This window comes from Macaca fascicularis, chromosome 11 (assembly GCF_037993035.2).
Source record: "Macaca fascicularis isolate 582-1 chromosome 11, T2T-MFA8v1.1".
Lineage (NCBI taxonomy): Eukaryota > Metazoa > Chordata > Mammalia > Primates > Cercopithecidae > Macaca > Macaca fascicularis.
This window is the reverse complement of record NC_088385.1, coordinates 26,910,528-26,934,145: the sequence shown is the minus strand read 5'-3', so window position 1 is coordinate 26,934,145 and position 23,618 is coordinate 26,910,528. Positions and strand designations below refer to the sequence as shown.

The window sequence follows — 23,618 nt, the reverse complement described above, 5'->3', positions numbered from 1 at the left end:
AGTTTAATTCTTTTGCATGTGGATATTTTGTTATCCCAGAATAATTTGTTGAAGACTGTATTACATTCTAACACTAATTCTCTTACATCAGCTGGGTGTCCTTTAGTTCAATTCAATCTGACGCTAACTATTCACAGTTAACATCTGATCCCACAAATTCAAGGACAAGGTCCTCAACAAGACTGTCCTTACTTCAAAGACCAACTGCAAGTGGGGTCCCCACGCTACCCTTATTTCTGCTTGGAAGAATTGGCTACAAAATTGGGAGTTCCTAAGAACCCCTTTAAGGTTTGATAGTTCACTAGAACAACTTACCTATCTCACAAAAAGTGCTATACTTACAATTGCCATTTTATTATAAAGGATTTAAATGAATAGCTGGATAAAGGAGTACACAGGATATGTCTGGAATAATCTGGAGCACAAGTTTCTGTCTTCATAGAGTTGGTTGCAATACCCTCCTGGTACATCAATATGTTCACTATCCTGGAAGCAATTCAAGCCTCATGTTCATAGTTTTTTTTGTTTTTTAAGATGGAGTCTTGCTCTGTTGCCCAGGCTGGAGTGCAGTGGTGTGATCTCGGCTCACTGCAACCTCTGCTGCCCAGATTAGAGTGATTCTCCTGCCTCAGTCTCCCGAGTAGCTGGGATTATAGGCGTGCACCACCATGCCCAGCTAATTTTTGTATTTTTGGTAGAGATGGAGTTTTGCCATGTTGGCCAGGCTGGTCTTAAACTCCCGAACATCAAGGCATCTGCCCTCCTTCTTGGTCTCCCAAAGTGCTGGGATTACAGGCATGAGCAACTGCACCCGACCTTGTGTTCACAGTTTTTGTTCAAGGTATTTATTACATAAGCATGTCATTGGCCATGTGACTAAACTTAATCTTCAGATCTTCTTCTTTCCCCAGAGGTAGGAGAGGACTGGGAATGCCTCTAATTACATGAGATTTGTTATTTTTCTGCCAGCCTTCCCCATCCTGTAGGCTACCTGTGGCAACAACCCTGCGCCACTTCATTAGCACAACAAAGGCACATCTATCACTCAGGGAATTTCAAGAATTTCTGAAACTCTGTGCCAGGAACCAGGGACAAAGACCAGATTTTAAAAAATATATTAATACTTATATGACAACTATTCTTCCTTCCATTGACTTATCTGGGCAACGTTATCAAAAATCAACTAGTTACAAATGTGTGAGTTTATTTCTGTACTCTCAATTCTGTGCCATTAGATCTGTATGTGTATCCTTATACCAGGACCACAATGTCTTGATTACTGTAGCTGTCATACATTTTGAAGTTGGGAAGGATGCATCCCCTAACTTTCTCTTTTTTTTTTTCAGGATCGATTTAGCTATTTTGGACTTTTTGTATGTCCATATGAATTTTAGGATCAGCTTGACAGTTTCTGTAAAAAAGCCAACTGGGATTTTGATAAGAATTATGTTCAATCTGTAGATTAATTGGGGGAGTATTATCATTTTAAGAATATTAAGTTTTCTCATCCATGAATGTGGGTTGTCTTTTCATTTTTTAGATATTCTTTAATTTTTTTCAGTGATGTTTTTAGTTTGTGATTCACAAGCTTTACGCTTCTAATGTTAAATTTATACCTAAGTATTTTGTTCTTTCCATGCTGTTGTAAATGGAATTGTTTCCTTGATATCATTTTCAGAATGTTCATTACTAGTGTGAAGAAATACAATTAATTATTATGTATTGATCAACTATCTTGCAACCTTACTGAACTTGTTCTTTAGCCCTTATAGTTTTTTAGTTACTTCCTTAAGATTTTCTAAGTAAAAATAAAACATTATCTACAAAGAGCGATAATCATACTTCTTCCTTTCCAGCCTGGATGCCTTTTCTTTCTGTTTCTTATTTAGTGAACCTGTCTGTAATCTCTAACAAAATGTTGAATAAAAGTGGCATGAGCAAACATTCTTGTTCCTTATTTTAAGCAGAAAACAGTTAATGTTTCGCCATCAAGTATTATAGTTGTAGATTTTTCGTAGATGGTCTTTGCTAGGTTGAGGAAGTTTCCTTCTATTGCTAGTTTGTTTAATGTTTTGATGGTGTTGAAGCAGGGTGTTGGATTTTGTCAGATGCTTTTCAGCATCTGTAGAGATATTGTATGATTTTTCCCTTTATTAATATGGTATGTTATGTTATTTGATATTTATATGATAAATCAACTTTGCATTCCTGGGATAAATCCTACTTGGTTATAGAATATAATTCTTTTTGCTATTTTACATACTCTAAAATAATCTAAATATTCCAAAATTATTTAGGCTTTTAAAATGAAAAAGAATATAAATTAATAAATAAAAGTTGCACAAGTCACCTGGTCTTAGATTACCTCTAAGTCTGCAGCACCAGTATTTCAGAAGTGGAATTCTATTTTCCTGAAAGTACAATTTGAAGTATCGTCATTAAAATACTGACCTGCATAATCTGGTTGATAACATAGGACCAACCTAGGACAAAAAATTGATAAACTTTTTACTTATACAGTTTTAATAAGCTTGTTGCAAGATCCAGTATATAATTATGCTTAAACATCTTGAAGTCATATAATGTCATCATTTTGGTGGCCAAACTTTAAAAAGCAGATAATAGCTGATGAACTTCCCCATATAAAAAATAGTCAGCAATCACAAATAAATAATAAAATCATAATAAAATAGCTATATGTATTGAAAACTTGGATTTGGGGTTCATGACAAGCTTATGAAGCCATTTTATAGATTGAGAAAATAAGCCTCCAAGAGGTTAGATAAATTTGCAAAAACATTCCCGGAAATCAATACTTAAATTCTGCTTTTATGACCCTGCAGTCTCGCTCTGATAAAGTGACTGCTTATAGAGTGTTTCTGTTTTCATTTTGTTCTTCCTATTATTGGTATTTTTGCCTGGAAATTATTCAATGGGTTTGTGAAGTCTTTATTCTTTTATAACTTAGTGTCCTAGTACAATGTAGCAGTTGGTTTGCTTATATTCCATAAATTTTATTTCATAAATGTATTCCATAAATTTTATTCTATAAAGTTATACACATATGTATTCCATAAATTTCGGTGCCCATTAGAATGTTTTGCATAAAGTATTGTAGCTCTAAGTAATATTGCATTATATATATATTTTAAACTACCTATCATGGACTATAAAAAATGGATGTAATTGTCTCAGTAAAACTAGGCTTAAGATCACTTCAGGCTATATACACACACTTGTGTGAGTGAGTCCATGCATCACACATGTGTGCTCACATGACTGAATTAATCATATGATGACTTTTAAGTGATTTAATTGATATGTCTCCTAAATAATTAGTTCATATTTTTACATTTCAGTTGTCACTGTATCTTGAAATGTCATTAATAAAAATTTTTTAGTTTTTCATTGATTTGTCATTCATCAGCCACTAACTGGCACAGTCCTATGAGTCTGATGTTGTTTTACGGCTATGAATCTGGTCTAGAAAAAAAAATTATTACAATGAAATTACTTAATATTTTTTCCAACATTTTGCAATAGAAATCCCATTTAACTATCTTTATGATTTTCAATTTTTTTATTTGAGTATTTTGGAATTACTTTGATTTCTCACTTAATATTTTCTTTCCTTCTTTCAATTTTTCTTCCTTTCTTTTTTTTTTTTTTTTTTTAGCATTTCAAGAAATAGATAATATCAAGGAGACCGGGACACCGGGAGTGGGAGAGATTGGACTGGGAGACTCAGCAGGTCAGGACATTTGCATTACCATTTGCTGGTCATTCTTTTGCCATCAGTTTTACAATTAATTCTCTTGCCACTTGCTTATTTCTTCCATGTGCTTACTTGAGTTGTTCTCGGTTTGCAATTTATGAGTAACACTCTTATAATATAAGAAGCCGAGCATTTGGGTGTCTTCCTTTTATAGTTTGAAGATGAAAAAAAAAAAAAAACCACCAATTAAAAGAAACTATCAAGAATAGAAAAAAAATTTCTTACCTAAGTTACATTGATGCCCAAATTTATATTTTTTCTATATTTTTTCCTTGTATAAACTGTTTTGAAATGAAACTTCTTAATGACTTTCCCTTAATGACTTTTAAGAATCAAATTCTTAAAACATGTAGAATGTTAATAAAATGTAATTGTAGTGGCGGAACACCCAGGTCATGAAAATCGAGTTTCTTTTCTTCTCTGCCATATACTCTGTGCTGGGGTCCACCTTTCAAAGCTCTTGACACGCTTCAGAGTCAATCTGTTTGCCAACACTAATAGTAACTACAGAATGTTGACTACGGTGTATGAAATGAAAGTTAATTAAATCGGACAATTTCTATGTAAATAAAAGGTCTCAATAGTCGAAGAGTCTCCTGGGAGCATTCAGCAGTCATTGTACAAGGTTAGTTTTAGTCACATTTCTCAGTAAGCTGGAGCCACAATGGCCTTTGAAGTCCCCATTGCCATGAATGTGGCTAATGGCTGTGTGTTCATTCCTTGGTCCAGGGAAGTGTCTTGGTTGTTTCAACAGTGCTCACAACTCTCACTATTATTGCTTAGTTATGAGTGAAGACTTGGTTCCCTCCCTCTTTGTTACCCCTTCCGTGTTACCGCTTCCACAGCTCCCCTGGAGTGTGTCTTAGCTCCTCCACATCCAGGTCTTCTGTAGAACAACTACCAGTGGCTTTTTCAGTTTTCATTATACAGAGAGATAAATGTCTTTGTCCTTCAGTGTGATCAGATCTCTTCAATTAAAATGACTTACTCATAAAGGAACTAAGCTTAAAGTGATTCTATCTGGATGCTTCAGGGATTTTGTTATTTTTTAGCATGAACATTAGGATATTAGGGATTAGACACATTTTTATTGGCATGTACCTTGGGAGAACACTGCTTACCAGCTTAAAGGGAAGATACATTTCAACTATATCTTGATGCAATGCATATGCTTAAGTCTCTGCTTTTAGCTAAATTAGGTAAGAGTCTTGCAAAAAACTGTATTTGAAATGATACGCCAAAGTAAGTGTGTCTGCACAGATTCTTGCAGAGTTAAGAACCACTTTTCAATGATACTTTGATAAAGAGTATTCTGATAATAAACATCCCCGAATTTTTAGTTTGCAAATATTACGGAAATAAACATTAAAACCAAATAAGTTGAAGCTAAATGTGGTGGGTGTTCTTGGCATCCAACTATTATATAAATATTGACCTTAAATTGAATACACTTGTTGTTTGACTTTTGCATGTTTGGAAGCAAAATCAAGAAGGAAGGGACAAACATCTCATAGATCCCTATAGTCTTATGAGATAGAAAGAAACTTGGTCTAATCAACTTATTTCACAAGCCTAAATTACTATCCTCTGTTACATGAAACATTAGTAATAAAACTAAATCTATGTTTCTTGGCATGATGCAGGTCTACTACATTATGCTACCTCGCAGGTTATGGAACACAAATCATTCTGCATACTACATAATGCACACACATAAAAATACCATCATATTTGCCATTTTGCCAATTTATCATTTGATAAAGAATGCTATTGGTACTAACACTTCACTTTGGATTATACCAATATTCAAAGAAATCAAGATCATAAAAATGTTTTTGGTAGTGCCATTTCCCTGGAAAAATTTTCTCTTTAGCTAGATGAAATAAATAAAAAGATGATGATCCATTCATTAATTCATTTATTCATACAAGGAAAATCTCTACTCTCCCAGAGCTTTCATTCTTATGGAAGAAAATGTGAAGTGAAGATTTTGATGAGTATGTCAGTGGGGATAAGTACTAAGAAGAAAAATAATACTAGAGAACACTGAAAGACCATCTCAGATACACTGTCTAGGGAAAGGCTCCTTTAATAAGGAGAGAATGGAACAGAGGACTGAATGGAATAAGAGAATAATTTCAAAATGTGGGGAAGGAGAGGTACATTCGACAGGAAGAGCCAGTATGAAGAGTGTGCTTGGTGTGTTGAAGGAATGGCCAGGGCAGTGGTAGGAAGACAGGAGAAGACAAGTGAGAGATGACACTGTGGAGGCTGAGTGGTGTCCATCAATTACAGTCTGGTAGACTATGATAGTACCTTGAATATTATTCTGAGGGGGATGGAGATCATTAAAGGAATCTTAGCAGATGAGGAGCATGTTAAGGTTCATATATTTTAAGGATCAGTCTGACTTACAAGTTGTGCACATCATTTAAAAAAATTTCCCTTTATAGACAGAATCTAAATTATGAGTAAAAATAGATGTAATAATGATTAGGGCAACATTTTCTAATCAGGATATTGACTGATGCTTGTGTTCAAGGGACTAATGTTAGATAATACAGCTATCCTTTTTCTTTTCCATGTCTTTAGTTTGCAGAATTCTTTTGAATTTGAATTATGGTTTTTGGCTTTGTATAATAACATTGTTTTATAATAGAGACCTTAATGATAATGATATATAATATTTAAAAATTGTGTGCATTCAATCAGTTGCTTGGCACAGCTGAATTTCTCATTTGTTTGCCATTTATAATTTCAACCCAAACCACATAGCTTTCTATAAGTCCAGAAACAAGTCCTGAATTTTATCTCCTATTTGCAAAGGAAGGTGTTTGAAAATCATGTAACTCTTTTATTATAATTATTCCAATCCATGAGACTATTTATGAGCAGGAAACATAGAGTAGTTAAAACAAATCAATTTAGTATGAATTAGGAGGCTTGAATTCTGAAGGCAGCTCTGAAACTTACTAGCTGGGTGACTTGGCGTCTTTGACCTCTGTTTGCCTCCTCCGTGACCTATGGGAGAAGTGCAGTGTTGTTGTTGCTGCAGTTCCTTCATGTTTGTCAAGCCATTGTACAAATATTAGGTAATAAAGAGAAAATGGGTGAATAAAGGGTTACTTACATTAGAAGTAACCATTTATAATACAAATGAGAAAATAAGGGATATGGTTTCATGTAAATAACAGAGGATAATATCCATATTTATTTTCAGAAAAGTATTAGGTCAAAGTAGATATTATTGATACTTGGAAGGAAGGGTTATTTCTAAAAATATCATTTCTATCATGTGAAGAATCAAAATAAATATTTAAAAAGTAATTTGGGAGGTGGGGAGTGCCTTCTTCTAGCAATCTTGTGGCAGCAGTTTTCAATTGCCAAATAAGTATTTACCGGAAAGTTTTCAAATTTCTAATCAATGCATTAGAAACTATTTAAAATCTCTACCTAGGTTATCTAGGCTTAGATTTTCATGATTTGCATATCAGAATATTGCAACAAAATATATACATACATACCTGTTTATGAATATTTAATATTATTTTCCTAAAAATTCTTACTCTAAATTCTTTCCTTTTCAGTCATAAGAATAAGAATCACTTCCGTGACGTCAAACCCCGTCTCTACTAAAAAATACAAAAAACTAGGCGGGCGAGGTGGCGGGCGCCTGTAGTCCCAGCTACTCGGGAGGCTGAGGCAGGAGAATGGCGTAAACCCGGGAGGCGGAGCTTGCAGTGAGCTGAGATCCGGCCACTGCACTCCAGCCTGGGCGACAGAGTGAGACTCCGTCTCAAAAAAAAAAAAAAAAGAATCATTTCCATGATTAAACTGATAAATAAGGAAATCATTCTTTGACATTATTTTTCGGAGAGGGCATGCCTACTTCAACTTCACATATTCATCTGTGATTGTTTTTGAGTCTGGAGTGATTCCTGTCACTTTCTGCCACAGACAGTGGAGGAAATTCTCCACTCCCATAAGAGTTAGTTCCTCCACCTATGCTTACCCATTGCCTGTTCAACAAACTCTGATTCTCTGCTCCAGTACCTTCAACTTCTTCTGTATTACTAGAAGCAAAATATTTAAACATGCTCAAATTTTTCATCTAAAAACAAATAAAAACTTTTTAAAAAAATTTTACCTCTCCCTTTAGCTACCACTCCCTTCATGTACAAATTTTCCTAAAGCCTTATCTTCAATTGCGGTCATTTTCTTTTTTCCTTCTCACCGCTCTATTCTCTTCCACTTCTGTCTTGCCAAATCTTGCTAAGATCATCAATAACTATTATCATGCTAAATCCAAAAGGTATTTTTTAGTCATTGTCTTATTTCATCCTTAGTTGCATTCAGCTGTGTGGATGACTTTCCAACCCTCACCCCATTTTTTGGTTGTTTTTGAAGGACTATCTTCCCTCTGCTTTTCACTTGGAAATGAACTGTCTTGTTCATCACTTCATCCCTAACACACTTTTTAAAGTGCTTTGCTAATAGCATGTGCTGAATAAATTTGGTTGTGAAGAGCTATAGCCAAATGAATACAATGTGAAATCCAATGCCATAAAGGCTACAAAATATCTACAAGGTGACAGTGTATAAGGCTTCATAGAAAAGATACAGTTTCATAGACAAGGTAGTATTTGAGCTGGGCTTTAAAGGATGCATACGATTTTGCCCAACAGAGATGTTGGACAGTGGGAAGATTGCCAAGGATATATTTAAAGCTGTGGTGTCTTATGTTCCTCTTTGGGCTTGAGTTTGGATGCAACACAAGGGATACAAAAGGAAAATAGTGACTATAAAGGTAAGTTGGGTTCAAATAATAAGAAGACTTTGAATCTTATGCTAAGTGGTTTGTCCTAACTCCACAGGACTTGTGGAGTCATTAAAATTTTTTGTTTGTCATGGGAAAGTAGGGTGATGACTAGGGCTGTGCCTTGGATTAATTAATTATTATGATGTCACTATGAGGCTGATTGATTTATAAACTGTATGGCTATAAGAAGGAAGATAGATTACTAATGTAATCATGAAGTAAGAGTTCAGGAAAGTTAGGCCTGACGTGGTAACACCAGGGTACAGATATAAGCAGAAATCTGAAGATGGATTCGATGGGGTTTGATGTCTTCCTAGAGTGCTAAGGGATCAATTTCAACCTTGAATAATGGAAATAAAGGCCATGCAATTCACAGATACAGGAAATCACAAAAAGCAGTTTGTTTTTATTGATTTATTCTTTTTTAAAAATGTTTGGTCAGAGAGCATGAGTTGTTTTGAGAGTCTTTATATTTGAGTTACCAATATTGATATATTGAGGAAGTATTCCACATTGGAGATTCTGGGACCTGGCATGGGAGTTGACGATACAGCCCTATGAATTTAAACTTGATGCTGAAAGTTGCCTCCTTAGTGGAAGAAGAGCGATGTAGACTGAGGGGATAGCCTGCAAGATGAGGGTGCTGAATGCCATGTAGAATTTTGAAGATCACGTGGAATAGTGGAAATAAAAGAAACTCTCAAGTTTGAGTTATAGCTTTGCTGCTTTACAAACTGTATGGTCTTGAAGTTGTGTTTGGTTTGTTTATTCATTTATTTATCTTTAATATCTGCCCAGGGCCCTCCTGAGTGGTCTGCAAACAGTAAGCACTAAATGCAGGCTTTATTGGCTCACTAGAATATATTCATTTCTACATTATGGATTTTTTTTGAAGTATCAAAAGTTGTTTGTGTACTCATTCATTTACTCATTTATTCATTCATGTATTCTTACTGAGTCTTACTCTGCGACAGGCACCCTCATTATACTGCCTGACTTCTTCTCCATCTCATTTCTTGGCTAGTATTTTCATTGGTTCAATTTGGTGATATTGTTCTCAGTTATAGGAAAAAGATTGATTTAGATCTCATCCATCTATAGAGTCATGCCATTTACATCTCAGACTACATTTCCTCCTCCTCAGGTTGGTTGAGATAGCTCCAAAAGGAAGTGATAGCGAATGTTGCCTTTACTTTTACAATAACAGAAAAGAATCTTTCTGCTGATTTCATTTAGATGCTTATAGTAAAATATTTAACTCACAAATGATTTAAATCATCCTCTTTAACAGTAGTTAAACACACTGATGTTACAGAGATCTGCCAAACAGAACTATTATCATATGACTACTGAGAAGTTTTTGGACAAAAGTGCTTGTTGGAAGAGGGGAGCCCTATTCCCTGAATGCTGAATGAGTGCTTGCCTGGGGTGTCCCCAGAAATAGGAGCTGACACAGGTGTTCGGCACAGTTGCTTACTGCTTCCCATCAAGAAGGATGGGAGGATCTTAGCACTACTGGTTTGTGGCACTCAGCATACTTGGCAAGCAGTCAGCTCTGGCTGTGGATTTCCCTGGGGAAAATAAAAGCCACAGGGAAGTCATCCGTGTGACCTTCTGCTGGGTAGTTGGCACACAGTTGCACCACAGGAAAGCTTTCAGTTGTCATTTTCTGAATGGGGAGAGATCAGGTGTTGATGGAGGATCCCCATCCAAGGTGGAAGGTGGAGAAGGAAACCAATATTGAACAGAAGCTTACTAAATAATTCCCAGTCACGAAGCTTAACACCAACTGATCTGCTGATAAAAGAGATTCTTGGGGGGAGGCCGTTGATGTGTTTTTGGGGGGTTTCTTTGGTTCCGTAGCATAATTACAAGCTTTCCTATTGAAGTCTGACCCATCATATTGAAATGCTGTCACTAGTATCATTAGCAAGTAAAGTGTTGATAACATAGTCAAATGCACAGCAGAGTTCTGGCTCTTAAGTGTCTGGACTAACTCCCAATATTAGGAATAGGAGTCAAACTGCCATCACTTTTCCTGTGCTAACAGACGCCCTGCCATTAGCAGTCTGAAGGCAATTTTAATAAAATACATAGCCCTGCTGAGTTGGTCTCAAAAGATAAATACGCAATGCAGAAAAGAAGCTTTTGTTTAAAAGTAATTATTTAAACTATGTATTACAGGTAATTTTCTTTTACCAGTAAGGCAAATGCTATCAGAATTTCAATAACGATTTTTTGGCTCTTATCTAAATAATGTGATATTGTCATTTCTAAGAGTTAAAGCAGTGCTTATTTTTACTTATATACAAAATGAGGGCCAATTGGACCCAGGTATCATGTGCATGTGTTTTACAGTTGATATTACATTTTTGCCTGAACAATGTTGTATTCTTGGACAGATTTATGGAAATGTAACAAGCTGGTGAGGGAGTTCTGGGAACTACAGACTTCACTTGCAAACACAGATTAGAACAGGAGGGCAAAGAACATCTTTTTATTTTCCCTTTACTGTCCGAAAGGAAATCAAATTTCAGTCTTTTAAAAGCTCTTTTAATAGGATGCTTGTACGTAAACCACAGTCACAAGGGTGTAACAAATGTGTGCATGTATCCGAGCAGCCAGAGCTTTGTTCACCAAAAGGTGAAAAGCTCAGAAAGCTTTCCTAAGAGTCTATTTGGAAACTATTTAAACCACCGCCTTTTCTTTCCTTCCTACTAGCATGAAATCCTTAAATTAATATAGAATTAGTTCTGTCCTTACCGTAGGCAGAGTGAGAACTTGCTTACCTAAGTGGGATGAGGAAGGTTCCTATTTCTCCCTGCTGCTCTTTGGAATGAGACAGACATCCGTTCAAACTCCACTCAACTCTCAACTCCATTTTTTCATGATCTATCACCTTAGACAAGTTACTTGCCATCTTCATCAAGCCTTTGCTTCCTCATCTATAAAATTAGTATAAGAATAAAATGAGCCTTGTATGATTGTTTTAAAGATGTAATGAGGTAATACTTGTAAAATATTTGGGGTGTTGTCTGGCACAGAAGCAGCACTCAGGAAATGTTAATTTATATTTGATTGAACAAAGTTTATTGAAATTATATTTGAATTAACAAAGTTTTATCAGGGAAAGCACAATGTTGAACATTGTGCTAGGAGTTGGGATAAATACATTGAATAATATATGGTGTCTACTTCAAAAGTATAAAGCCTAATGCAAGACAGGCATTTAAGCAGATAACTTAAGTACTATATGCCACTTGTTGTAATGTGAGTATAGATCTTGGGGACATAAAGGAGGCAGGGCTTAATCTTGGCCATGGGAAAAATTACTGCAAAATCTTCTTGATTTGTTAAGCTTTCAAAGAGAAGACGCTAAGCTGTATAGTTTCATCCTGAGCTGCTGTGATCAAAGCCAACTATTTTTTTTTTCCAAGAGTGATTTTTTCCCAGCTCCTTGTTTTTTCTGTTCTTCTTCCTTTACATTTATGTAAACCTTTTCCTTAATTGTTAGCACCATAGTTAGATGATTATCTATAGGCAGTGAGAGGAGGTAAACACGAATTAACCATTCAAATGCTGCTCAGCATCTTGCTAAAATGATTTCAGGGAGAATTAGAAACACAGGCTTTATTCTCATACATTGCAGATGGGAATGCAAACTGATACAAGCCTTTGGGAGAGAAATTGGTGATGTCTAAACAAATCTACATATACACTGAACCTTTTGACCCAGCAATGCCACTTCTAGCAGTTAATCCTGAAGACACAATATCAACAATATTAAAACTAGCCTGGGTTGGGGGTAGTGGCTCATGCCTGTAATCTTAACACTTTGGGAGGCTGAGGCGGGTGGATCACTTGAGGTCAGGAGTTTGAGACCAGCCTGGCTAACATGGTGAAACCCTGTCTCTACTAAAAATACAAAAATGAGTCTGACATGGTGGTGGCCAACCATAATCCCAGTTACTCGGGAAGCTGAGGCATAAGAATCGCTTGAACCTGAGAGGTGGAGGTTGCAGTGAGTCAGAATTGTGCCACTGCACTCCAGCCTGGGCGACAGAGTGGGACTCCGTCTCAAAAAATAATAATGATAATAAAAGAAAAAGAAAACTATATGCCCAAGATTATTCATCATGGCATTTTTTATAATTGTAACCTATTAAAAACTACCTAAATGTTCGTGCAGAGGAGGGTAGTTGAAGAAAACAGAATGAAGAACATCATCTGGAATGGAAATAAAATAAGAAAGTATATATGTATCTGCTAATTGGAATCAAGAATAGGAAAGACAAACCAGAAATTAATAAAACGGATTAAATACTCTGGTTGGGCCCGGGGAAGGGGATAGAAAGAATGGGAATAGGGAACAAGAGTGAAGAGGTGATAGGGAGTGATATTTATCTGAAGGGACATTTTTGGTATAGTTCTGATTTTTGGAACTGTGTTAATATTTCACATACTCAAAAAATAAATAATCAAAGTGAATTAGAGTATTCAGGGTACCCCACATGAAATATTAAAAAATAGCAAGAAAACTTAACTGTATTCTTAGGAATTACAGATGAAGGAAGTGGGTAAAAAAGAGTTAATCTAAGTGACTGCCAAACAACAATTGGAGTTAGGCTCTAAGATGTTTTAAAAATTAACAAAAAAGAACTATTGCACTCTTATCAGAGTATTTGTATTTCACAAGATATGGGTGAGTGATTCAATTTTCCACAGGGGTGAGATTTAGCATTTCCAAAACTGCTTCAAATATCTCCTAGGATTGTGGATGAGAGCTATTTTCTCTCTGTCAAAGAAAGGAAGAGGGCTAGAATGAAGCCTGGTTATTAGATTTTTATCTTAGATATCAATAAGAAAAATATGTATCACAGATATACAAATAATGAAATAGGAGTATGTGCGTGTGTTCATTTATATATTCCCAGCTCTATCTGCTGAGAGGGCCTAGAAGCATTAACACCCCAATAGTGATGAGCACATTTGGTACCTAGTTCTTGGTTTCTAAATACCATTCTCTAGCAAAAGAAACCAAGAATGCTTGTAGAAATGGATGATCCAGGGCCAGAACCAGAAACGTATGTCATAAGAGTCTGGAACATCTTGTGGTGCCAGAAAGTAGGGAAGGAGTAAACAATGTTGAAAACATTGAAATAATGCAGGATCCTCCCTGAAGTGGCTCCGTATTTCCAAATTCAGGACATTTGAGCAAGAAAATAATGAGAGTAATAGGATATTCTTAATATAGTCCATAAGGTTGTAAGAAATTATTGAGCAAATAAATAAGTGAGGGAGAAAAGAAAGCTCTTTTTTAACAGGAAGAATGCCAATTAAGAGGAATGATGGAAATAGAAAGTCACCATTTGGTAAACACCACAGTCATAATAGTTTCAGGCAAGAATCATCCAAATGGATGCTAAATTTGTGGGTGAAAATATAATGATAAATAGGATATTTACAGAATGTCAACGTATCTCTTCTCAAAATACTTATTAATTATAAAAGGAAAGTAGTAACTTTACAGTGGAAAAACCTGGCAGACATCACTTTAAACAAATGATCAAAGTTAACATCCCCAGTAATGAGACATATCAACATCATGTGCCTCTCATATGATTCACTGAGAAGGGCACAAAAAGTAATTTCTGTCATGTTCTTGCCAAAAATGCATAACATGAATTTAATCATGAAGAAATACCAGACAATCCAAAAGGGACATACTACAAAATAACCTGGCAGGACCCTTAAAAATGTGTGAAGGTCATTAAAAACAAAGAAAGATTGAGGAACTGTCCCAGATGGAAAGAGATAAAGAAAACATCACAACTAAATATTGGCTCATGGTCCAAGAAAAAGACATTAGTGAGTCAATTGTTGGTATTTCAAAAAGGGCCATAGATCATCAAATAGTATTTAACAATGTTAATCTTTTGACTTTGATAATTGTATTATTGGTTCTATAAGATGTTAATTTGTGGGGAACTTGGGTAAAGAATATATGGGCACTCTGTACTATTTTTGCATTTTTTAAGCCTGAAATTATTTCAAAATGAAAAGTTAAATTGAAACATAAAAATCATGTGCCTTAAATAAAATGTATGTATGTATTATCCAATCTTCTTTATTATCCATTGTTATATAGAAGGATGACTTCAGTAGACTCAAGGAAGAAAGGAAAATTGTAATAGAGTGATAGGTATGTTACACTGTGAACTGCGTCGTATTTTGTTAACTTGCTCTGTCACCCACTGTATAAACCCCGGGGGTACTTTCTATACTTTTATATTTTGCTAGTCTATTTGCCAATAAAATAGAAATAATGATCTAGCAAGACAGTTTCCAATTATTCACACCAATGGAGGAGAGCAGAGATGTCAAGTATGGAGCCCAAAAACAATAATTTTAAGAAGCACTCAAGTGAAGATCGAGATTTAATGCCAGGTAAGAGCCAAGTGTATTCTGGTAGATGTAAAACTCCAGATTATGAAAGTATTTTCATAGAGGGAAAGCAGAGCTAGTACATTAAGTTCCATGGATGTGTGTTAAGATATCAGTAATCAAACAAAAGCTAGAAAGGAAGTAAGGGGCACAGTATCGGTGCAGCCATCCAGTCAGTCTCCGAGGGCCCAGGTTAAGTTAAAAACAATGTCTGATGACTCACACCTCCCAAAGCTTGATGGTGCCAGTGAGATCGGGGTAGTACTCACTAATACTTTGTGACACCATTAAAGGACTAGGGTAATGGATCGATGGCAACTTAAGAGTTAGCAGAGTTCTGTGCAACACCAGCTTGTTTTCCCACACATTGATGTTAAAAAAATTTTGTGTTCAAAATAGTTACAAGATGTCAGCAGAGAGATTGACATCATTAACTATGTTTTATAGATGAGGAAACTGAAATTCAGAGTTTCCCAAATGAGACTGCTAGTAGAGAATGAACTTGCACTCTAGACCAGGGTATTCATTTGAGTTCATGAACCTTCTAGCATCAGGAAACTCCCTAAAAGTACACAAAATGTTTATGTATATTATTACGCAGGTACATTTTTTTCCTGAGAAAAGGATACAAATCAGTTGATTTTTATCAGATTTTCAAAGGTGTCTGTGACCTAAAACATAACAAAATATAAAATTTTCTTTCCACACGAGTACACAGCATGGAGTGGAAATACTTTTGCTGGACTTAGTCTTGTATAACTCTTATAGTACACATAAGAAGCATCAGTATGAGAGTAAATGATTTAACAGAGAGATTCTGGACTTGCCCAGAATCACAGGAGTTAGTACCTAAAACCAGAACTCCAGCTGCTCACAATTTCAGGGAAGTGGTTTTCCTGTTGACCGTGTTATGAATTGTCTTCAGTGTGGATAGTTCTGTGATAGTCCCTCACTGATTAGGGAGGTGAAGGTCTGGTTCCCAGGTCTGGTACCAGTGGAGGACGTCAGATCCAAAGGAAACCTGAGCAGCAACTGAGTTCCAGTGTTCTGCTGAGACATGAGTTAGCATTGTGAGCATAAGGGCGATTTGAATAAAATTCTGTGGATTGCTTGAGAATTCTCTAGGTGGAATTAGGAAGTGTGGTAGAATCATCTTACCTGTGTGGAAGGAAAATGTCTTTGAAATATGGCAGAGGCCTTAGGGTGAGCATTCTGAATGTGTCGCCTCGTCTGTCACCTGCAATACCTGCCAGAGTTTTAGCTTTCTCAATTACTCTGGAGCATTAGAGAAGATCCCTCTGTCCAGAGACATTGTACTTCTTTGAAGAATACTTTGAATGATAGTAGAGTTTCTGTATGGCTTTGACATTTGCCAAAAAGGTTACAGTATTCACAGACACCCAAATATTGTCCCTATATATGAGTGTGGGTGTTGTCATGGCAGCATAGATCAAATTCAAAAAAAAAAAATTAACACTTTACTATTATAATCAGAGTTCGTTATTCATGTCTATACACACATAGTAAGTATATGTATATTTGACTTTCAAACCCAAGATTTATAAAAGACTTAAGATGTCTTATAAAGATCTTACAAAATTTAAAATTGAATCTAATCACCAATGATTGAGAAAGCAATAAGGACTGTAAGAGCTGGCTAACGCTTATCTAAGTCACTGCTTTCGTGGACAAGGAACTGAAGCTCAGAGAGGTTAAATTTTGCATCATTTTACACAGTTAATAAGTGACAGAGCCAGAAAAAGTACCCAGATTTCCTGATTCCTAGCCCAGTTTTCTTTTCACTATGGCATGGTGCCTTATGACACATATGAGATTAGAGCAAAATTGTATTTGTTGAAATGCGTGAGAAGTGTTGTGGGTCTTTTGATAATGTTTTGTGGAAGGAGTGGGGTCATTCCATCCTTGATTTTCCCCCTAACTTTTACACTTTAAATCTAATAAATGAATAGTATCCTTTATCTATTTCAAATTAGTAAGATTCTACTGATTTCTTTTTTCAACAATCTGCCTATAGTTTTGGAAATTACTTACTTCTTTCAGAATAAATGTATGCATACATTTGAGTTACTAGCTCTTGAGTTGCTAACCCACTAAGTGACTAATCTAAGAAATCACCTCTCTTGTTAGGTGCACTGGATTGCAAATGTCTTTTGATAATACTGCAGTGGTAGTGTAGGGATTTGCAACTGGCAGGCAGGAATTGAATTGCCATCATTTGGCTTTAGCAGGAGTTAGAGTCTTGTCTCCAGCATAAGCATGAGCCAAGGTACTGTCTCCTTTTTTCTAATTTTAGTTGGAACCATTGGCACTGATCTTACCTAGACAGACTAGTGTTATTTCTACCCAGCACAATCTGCTGGGATGGGCTCCATTCCAAGCCATTCAGTTGAACTTCTCCCCCTGATTTACCAAACAGAGATATGATTGGATGTTGAGGTTAGAAGCTTTCACCCTTTTCGTTAGAAGTCATCCGTTCAGACATAGAGATTCTAAGTTTAATTGGTTCAATGTATGACTCAGAAAGAATTGGCTGTTATGACTGAAAAATGCAGCAGGCTTTAATTGCGGGTCAGGAAGTAATTACTGCGACATTTTGGTGCTGGGACTTAGATATTGATACATTTAACTGTACGGGGGTGAGCAAAAAGGTGAGAAGTGATGTCTACACTCCAGCCCTCACCTGTCTTATTCTGGAACAGACGCGTTGTACAATTGTCCTGTCATGGTCTATAATCATGGGCATCTTTCCCTGCTGGCATCTCTCATGATCTCAGACACAGCGGCCGTGATTTGGCTCATGTCTGCATCCTTACCACAATCCTCAGTGAGGCCTCATCAGGCTGACAGTGCTGTCCCTCAACTAACTTTCACATCACTGGGATGAAAAGGGGGCATCCCAGCCTGTCGGACCTCAATCATATGTGCAGCCATGTCTGTACTCTTTTCTCCCTGCTTTAGTTTGTCATGGGATGTCTGCAAGGCTGCCGTCTCACTGGAGTGCCACACGGGGAGCAGGCCATCAGTTCTCATTTTGCTCAGAGCCCAAATATAAAAGGGTTTTTATTATTTTTCTATCCCACCCAAACCTCTGTATACTCTAGATTTGCCCTGCAGGAATTAAAAGTGTAGTGACCTCATACTAGCATGTAAGGTCACTTTTTCCTGGTGAATCTTTCTTCTCCCTAAATCAAAAGTGCCAAAAACATTGACAGTCTTTTGCTATTACACATAAACGGTAATTTCCCGTATGTAAAAAGCACAGGAGTTTTGTTTTGTTTTATTCTTTTTCCTGTGGTTGCTTGTGACCCAAATGAGAAAGACTGTCCGTGGAACGAAGAGGGTTAATGGATCCGGTTATTAGTTCATATATCGTCATGCAGAGGTCTCAGTGGCAAGTAGACGTGACATATACCCTGCCCTCCTGGGCTTACAGCGAATTCACATGGAATTTATTGCTTTTTGTAATTCTCCAAAACTATAGGTAGAATCTTACCCACAAACAGCTCAATAGAGAGATCCAGATAAACAACTAGAAAAAAAGTGTTTAAGTTGTATGAAAAAGAGGACTTTGAAGTGTGTATCACTTCCCAAATATCTGGTTGAACAATAGCACATCCTTATCCAAGTGGAAAAAAATGCTATAAATTTAAACCCTTCCCCCCCCTCCCCACCCCTCCTTCTCCCTCTCCTTTCTTTTTACAGTTGTTTCTGTTCTCATTTTGGATAGCGATTTTGGTAAAAGGTCTGTGTTCCCTGCATACCACATGCATTGCTAACTTTTGCCTAGTTTTGAACGATGGATGAGCTGCTCTCTTACAGTGTGAGTAGCCCAATAAGATGAATACTAATAAATAATGATGAAACACTTTGATCTTGTTTTCTGTGTGTTAGATGGAGTTTGTTAATTATCAGAGTTCTCAGTGCAGCCCTTTGAGATGGGTATCACTATTATCCTCATTTTACAGATGAGCAAGTTCATGCAGAGAAAGAGAGAGTGTGTGTCTGAGAGCACAGGATGATAAGTGGGCAGACCAGGATTTTATTTGACACCAAACTGTGAGTCCCTAACACTTAGGGATTATATTCAGCTTCAAGTAACAGAAACCCGAGTGACTGTGGATACGCGGATGCAGTCCAAGCCAGCTGTCTCCTTTTGCTATCAGGGACCCAGACCTCTGACTCTCTGTTCCTCCGCACTGGGGGCACCTCTTCATGCTAATGCTTACAAGAGGGCTGGTAGGGCTGCAGCAGGCCATTGTTAGCTCTTGTCTAGGAAGGAAGTTGGAGAAGCACAAAGCACAGAGCAGCAAGACCAAGGCAGTCAGGGCTGTCCCCTTCTAAAAGGTTTTCACTGAATCCCGCCCCCACTTCCATTTACATCTCATTGTTGTAAGCAGGGTGCAGTTTATCAAGCAGGAGCCAGGGAAGGGATATTGGGTAGCCAGTTAGTATCCTCTGCCACAGCTCCTAATCCCCCGTATGACTGCCTTTTCCAGTCTTAGTATAAAATAGGGATAGAGAATATTGTTTTTTTATTTTAAAGTCAACCATAAATTGTCCTTTGTCTAGGGTTTCCTTCACAGTTATGCTTATTAGAATACACCCATATAGGCCCACACATCATATGCCTCTTGACTGGATGAGTACTCATCTTTTGATGGAATATTTTACGTAGAGTCTTCAGCAAATATTTGGCACAGACCTGCTTTTAAGGGGCTATTAAATTGATCTGGAGATGATAACTTAAGGCATCACCCAAGGTTAGAGAAATTGTCAACCGATTCAAGCTTCTTTCCACCTTCCAAAATGCTAATCGACAAATGGTTAGTTATGAGGATAGAAATGTTTTCCTATAGGCTAGGCCATTCTGAGTTGTACATTTTTCCTCTTCAAGCCTGATGAAACAAAAAATGTCCATCAGAATGTTATCTGCAGGAAGAAGTATGTTTTTAACTTCAGGAGGCTAAAATTCCATTAACTTATTTATTCTTTTGTATCCTAATGTTTATATTTTGTTTTTTTGTTTTTAAGACAGGGTTTAGCTCTGTTACCCAGGCTGGAGTGCAGTGGTGTGATCTCGACTCACTGCAACCTCCACCTCCCCGGCTCAAGCAATCCTCCTACCTCAGCCTCCTGAGTAGTTGGGACTATAGGCTTACACCACCATGCCTGGCTCATTTTTGTATTTTTGTAGAGATGGAGTTTTGCAATATTGCCCAGACTGGTCTCGAACTCCCAGGCTCAAGTGAACAGCCCTCTTCGGCCTCCCAATGTGTTGGGATTATAGGCGTGAGCCACCGTGCCTGGCTCTAATGTTTGAATATAAACAAGAGAAGTGCCTTTAAGCAGTGAGATGGATTGGTTGAAGACTGTGGTAAAATATAAAGCATGTGGCTTCTTCATCTGATTGATCCCGCCTTAAAAAAGTTACCTTTATCTCTTGTGCTACTCCAGTTTCTCTATTTAGAAAATGCTGTTGTATATACAGGACCGGTCCATAGAGTTTATTTCAGTAAAATACATTACAATAGTATGGTAATTCATGGGAATTCTAACTCAGCACTAACTCAATACTGTTTTCTTTTTGTGCATTGTTACTGTTTTATCATGTCATTGTGAGTGTCATTTATATATGATTTCTTTTTATTACAAACTGATCTTCAGCTACTTCAGAACCATGTGCTTCACAGCAGATAGCACAAAGCTGGGCACAAACCAAATAAATACTTATTCACAGTTAATGGGCTAGGCGTGGTGACTCATGCCTAAAATCCCGGCACTTTGGGAGGCTGATGCAGGCAGATCACATGAGACCAGAAACTCAAGACCAGCTTGACCAACATGACAAAACCCCATTTCTACTGAAAAATACAAAAATTAGCTAGGCGTGGTGGCGCAGGTATGTGATTCCAGCTACTTCATTGTCTGAGGCGGGAGAATCGCTTGAACCTGGGAGGTGGAGGTTGCAGTGAGCCAAGATAACACCACTGCACTCCAGCCTGGGCAACAGAATGAGACCCTGTTTCAGAACACACACACACAAACACGCACACCTTCACACACATGCACACAGGCACAGAGTTTCTGTATGGAGACTATATAAGCAATTAGGATGTTTCTTAAGAGTATTAAGTTGTTTTTAATTAATCCTTAACATCAATGTGTTTTTTTAATTGATTGAAAATGTTGGTTGAATTTTAGGATTTATAGACTTTTCAGATTCATAAAATTCTGTATATTCTTCTCAAATTTGACTTAACTCCATAAGAGCGGGGGTATTCAGCGTATGTGGACAAGAGGGACATGCAGTTTGGATCACATAGGTCCAATATTTCTTCTTTTATTTAGTAACTTATAAAATTCTAGTTAGGCAGATATATTGAGTTCTTCTCTTTCCATTCTTAATGTTAAATTTGCCAGAGGTTGTTATATGTACATCGGAAATATGTATGATAAAGATGATTAATACAAAAAAAACCTTTTGCCCTAATTATTTGACCACTTCATGAGAAAGTATTGTTTGGGCCTAAATTAGCTGAATAATTGAATAATTGCCTCAGTTCTCTTGTAGTTTGTATGTTGAAACTGTGACTCCAGAACATTACTAAGAATTTTTCCACAACAGAAAATAGACTGAATTTTTAAAAATTGATGATTATGAAAAATTTGGTGATTTCCAGAAATACAAGTTTACTTGTTTAAAATAGATGACTCACTATAGAACTTCATGTGATAATGTTTTTCATTAGTATTCATGATCTGATCCTAGAAATATTTTTCTAGGTTTTGTTTTTTTTTTTTTCCTGAAACAATTTATTTTGGACTGCAACTAGTAGATAATTGCTTTACGTTTTAGGGAAAAGAATCGCTTAATTTTTGTAATCCCTCAAACACAATATTGGAACCTTTACCATGACCATTTTAATCAGCCCCACAGTATAGCTGAATCTTGTCATCAAGCTTACTATCTAAGGAATCTCAAGTCTTCCTTTCTAGTTTATGAACTGTGGTAATTGACAAAAGAGATTTCCAAAAGATAATTGTATTGATTAATTCAATTCCTGGGTTGAACATAAGATTGTAAATTGGAGATCACTCATAGAAATTGAATACAAAGGGAGTATATTTTTAAGTCTTTTTTTTTGACATATTAAATGATTTATGCTGAACTCCTAAAAGCTTTCCAGACTCACAGAGCTTCAGTAGACGTCTAATGGAGTCCTGAATGCCAGCTCTATTTTTGTTACTTATACAGTAGGTGGGAAACCTTTAACTAGTAGGATGAATCTTTGTTTCATTTCCATTGAAAAGCTCATGGACTAACATATTAGGGCTTCTAATGTTTTAGTAAAAAGTTTCCTGATGTGACAAATTACACATATATTTATAAAAGTTTAAATAGATAGATATGTTGTTCCCAAGTATAAGCATACATTTTTATATCAATCTATTGAACCAAATCCAGTTTTTACACACACATATCTAGATAGATAGATAGATAGATAGATAGATAGATAGATAGATAGATAGAGACACCTGCATGTTGTATGTATGGGTTCCATGTTTATTATATGTTAGCTGGTTGAGTATTTCATCAGATAATAGGTTCTCTAAATACAGAAGCTGTTTTATCCACTTTCTATCACCCCCCACAGAGTATGATATAGTGCCTTTTACACAATGGATGCTAAATTAATGGTTGTAATGAATGGTGACCAAAAGAATACACATTTAATCAGAGAAAAATCTACCATTTGACTTTGCTACAGGTACATGGGAAAGATGTCACTTAAAGTTCCTTTTATTGTCAATTAGAACTGTTTTATCCTTATTTGGTTGGATGGAAGCTAAGCTCTGCCACTTTTATATAGTTTTATTTATAATTGTGAACATGTAGAGCCACATGAGGCCATCAATCAGCAGAGGGATGAGGGCCCAACAGAATTATTTCTGTAGGTGGCCAATTTTTTTTCAATCAAGGACAGCTGAAAGGTCATGATTAAAACAGTGATTTTCCTGAAATTGTAAGTGACTGTTAGTGACTGTTTTGCACAAAGATGTCAAAACTACTTTTTTCTCTGAAAAAGAAAATTATAAGTTCTTGAAAACGTTGGCAGTGTTCCAAATTTCACTTGCACTACTGTAATGTATTTTAATTATCGCACTTGAGTCAGTTTCTTGAAAAATATAAAAAGCTAAAATAAGTTAGTGTGATAGTGGGCATACATAGATTAAACAATAACCATCTAATGCCTCACTGATATGTACAAATTCATTACTCAATATTAGCCAAACACAAGGATTGAATAGTTTGTGCTCAAAGAGAGTGCATAGCATTAATTTATATTCCTTTATAGAGATGAGGAATAAGATCACTATATTTTCTATTAAAATGTGGTAGTGATACTTGAGATACTTCAGTCATTTGCTTCATGTAAACCAGTTTGCAAAGGCAGCCAAGGATAGCTAATGTTTCCATCTATTTCTGTAGGTGGCCCTTTAGTCTCTGAGTCAGGATTGACTTCAGTCCCTGGGTAGTGGCGGGGAGGACTTACTGCT

General features: G+C 36.5%; 1 protein-coding gene across 19 annotated transcripts in view; it reads left to right on the top strand.

Annotated features, from left to right (window-relative positions):
• SOX5 (SRY-box transcription factor 5) overlaps positions 1-23,618 on the top strand; it is a 1,031,820-nt gene that overhangs the window by 348,062 nt on the left and 660,140 nt on the right. For 15 of the 19 annotated variants that reach the window (XM_065523881.2, XM_074006408.1, XM_074006405.1 and 12 more), the window contains one exon: positions 3,677-3,751. The exons of the other annotated variants lie outside the window; for them this stretch is intronic. The gene's annotated coding sequence lies outside the window, so the exon portion shown is untranslated. The remainder of the gene's footprint in view (positions 1-3,676; positions 3,752-23,618) is intronic. 19 annotated transcript variants of the gene reach the window in all.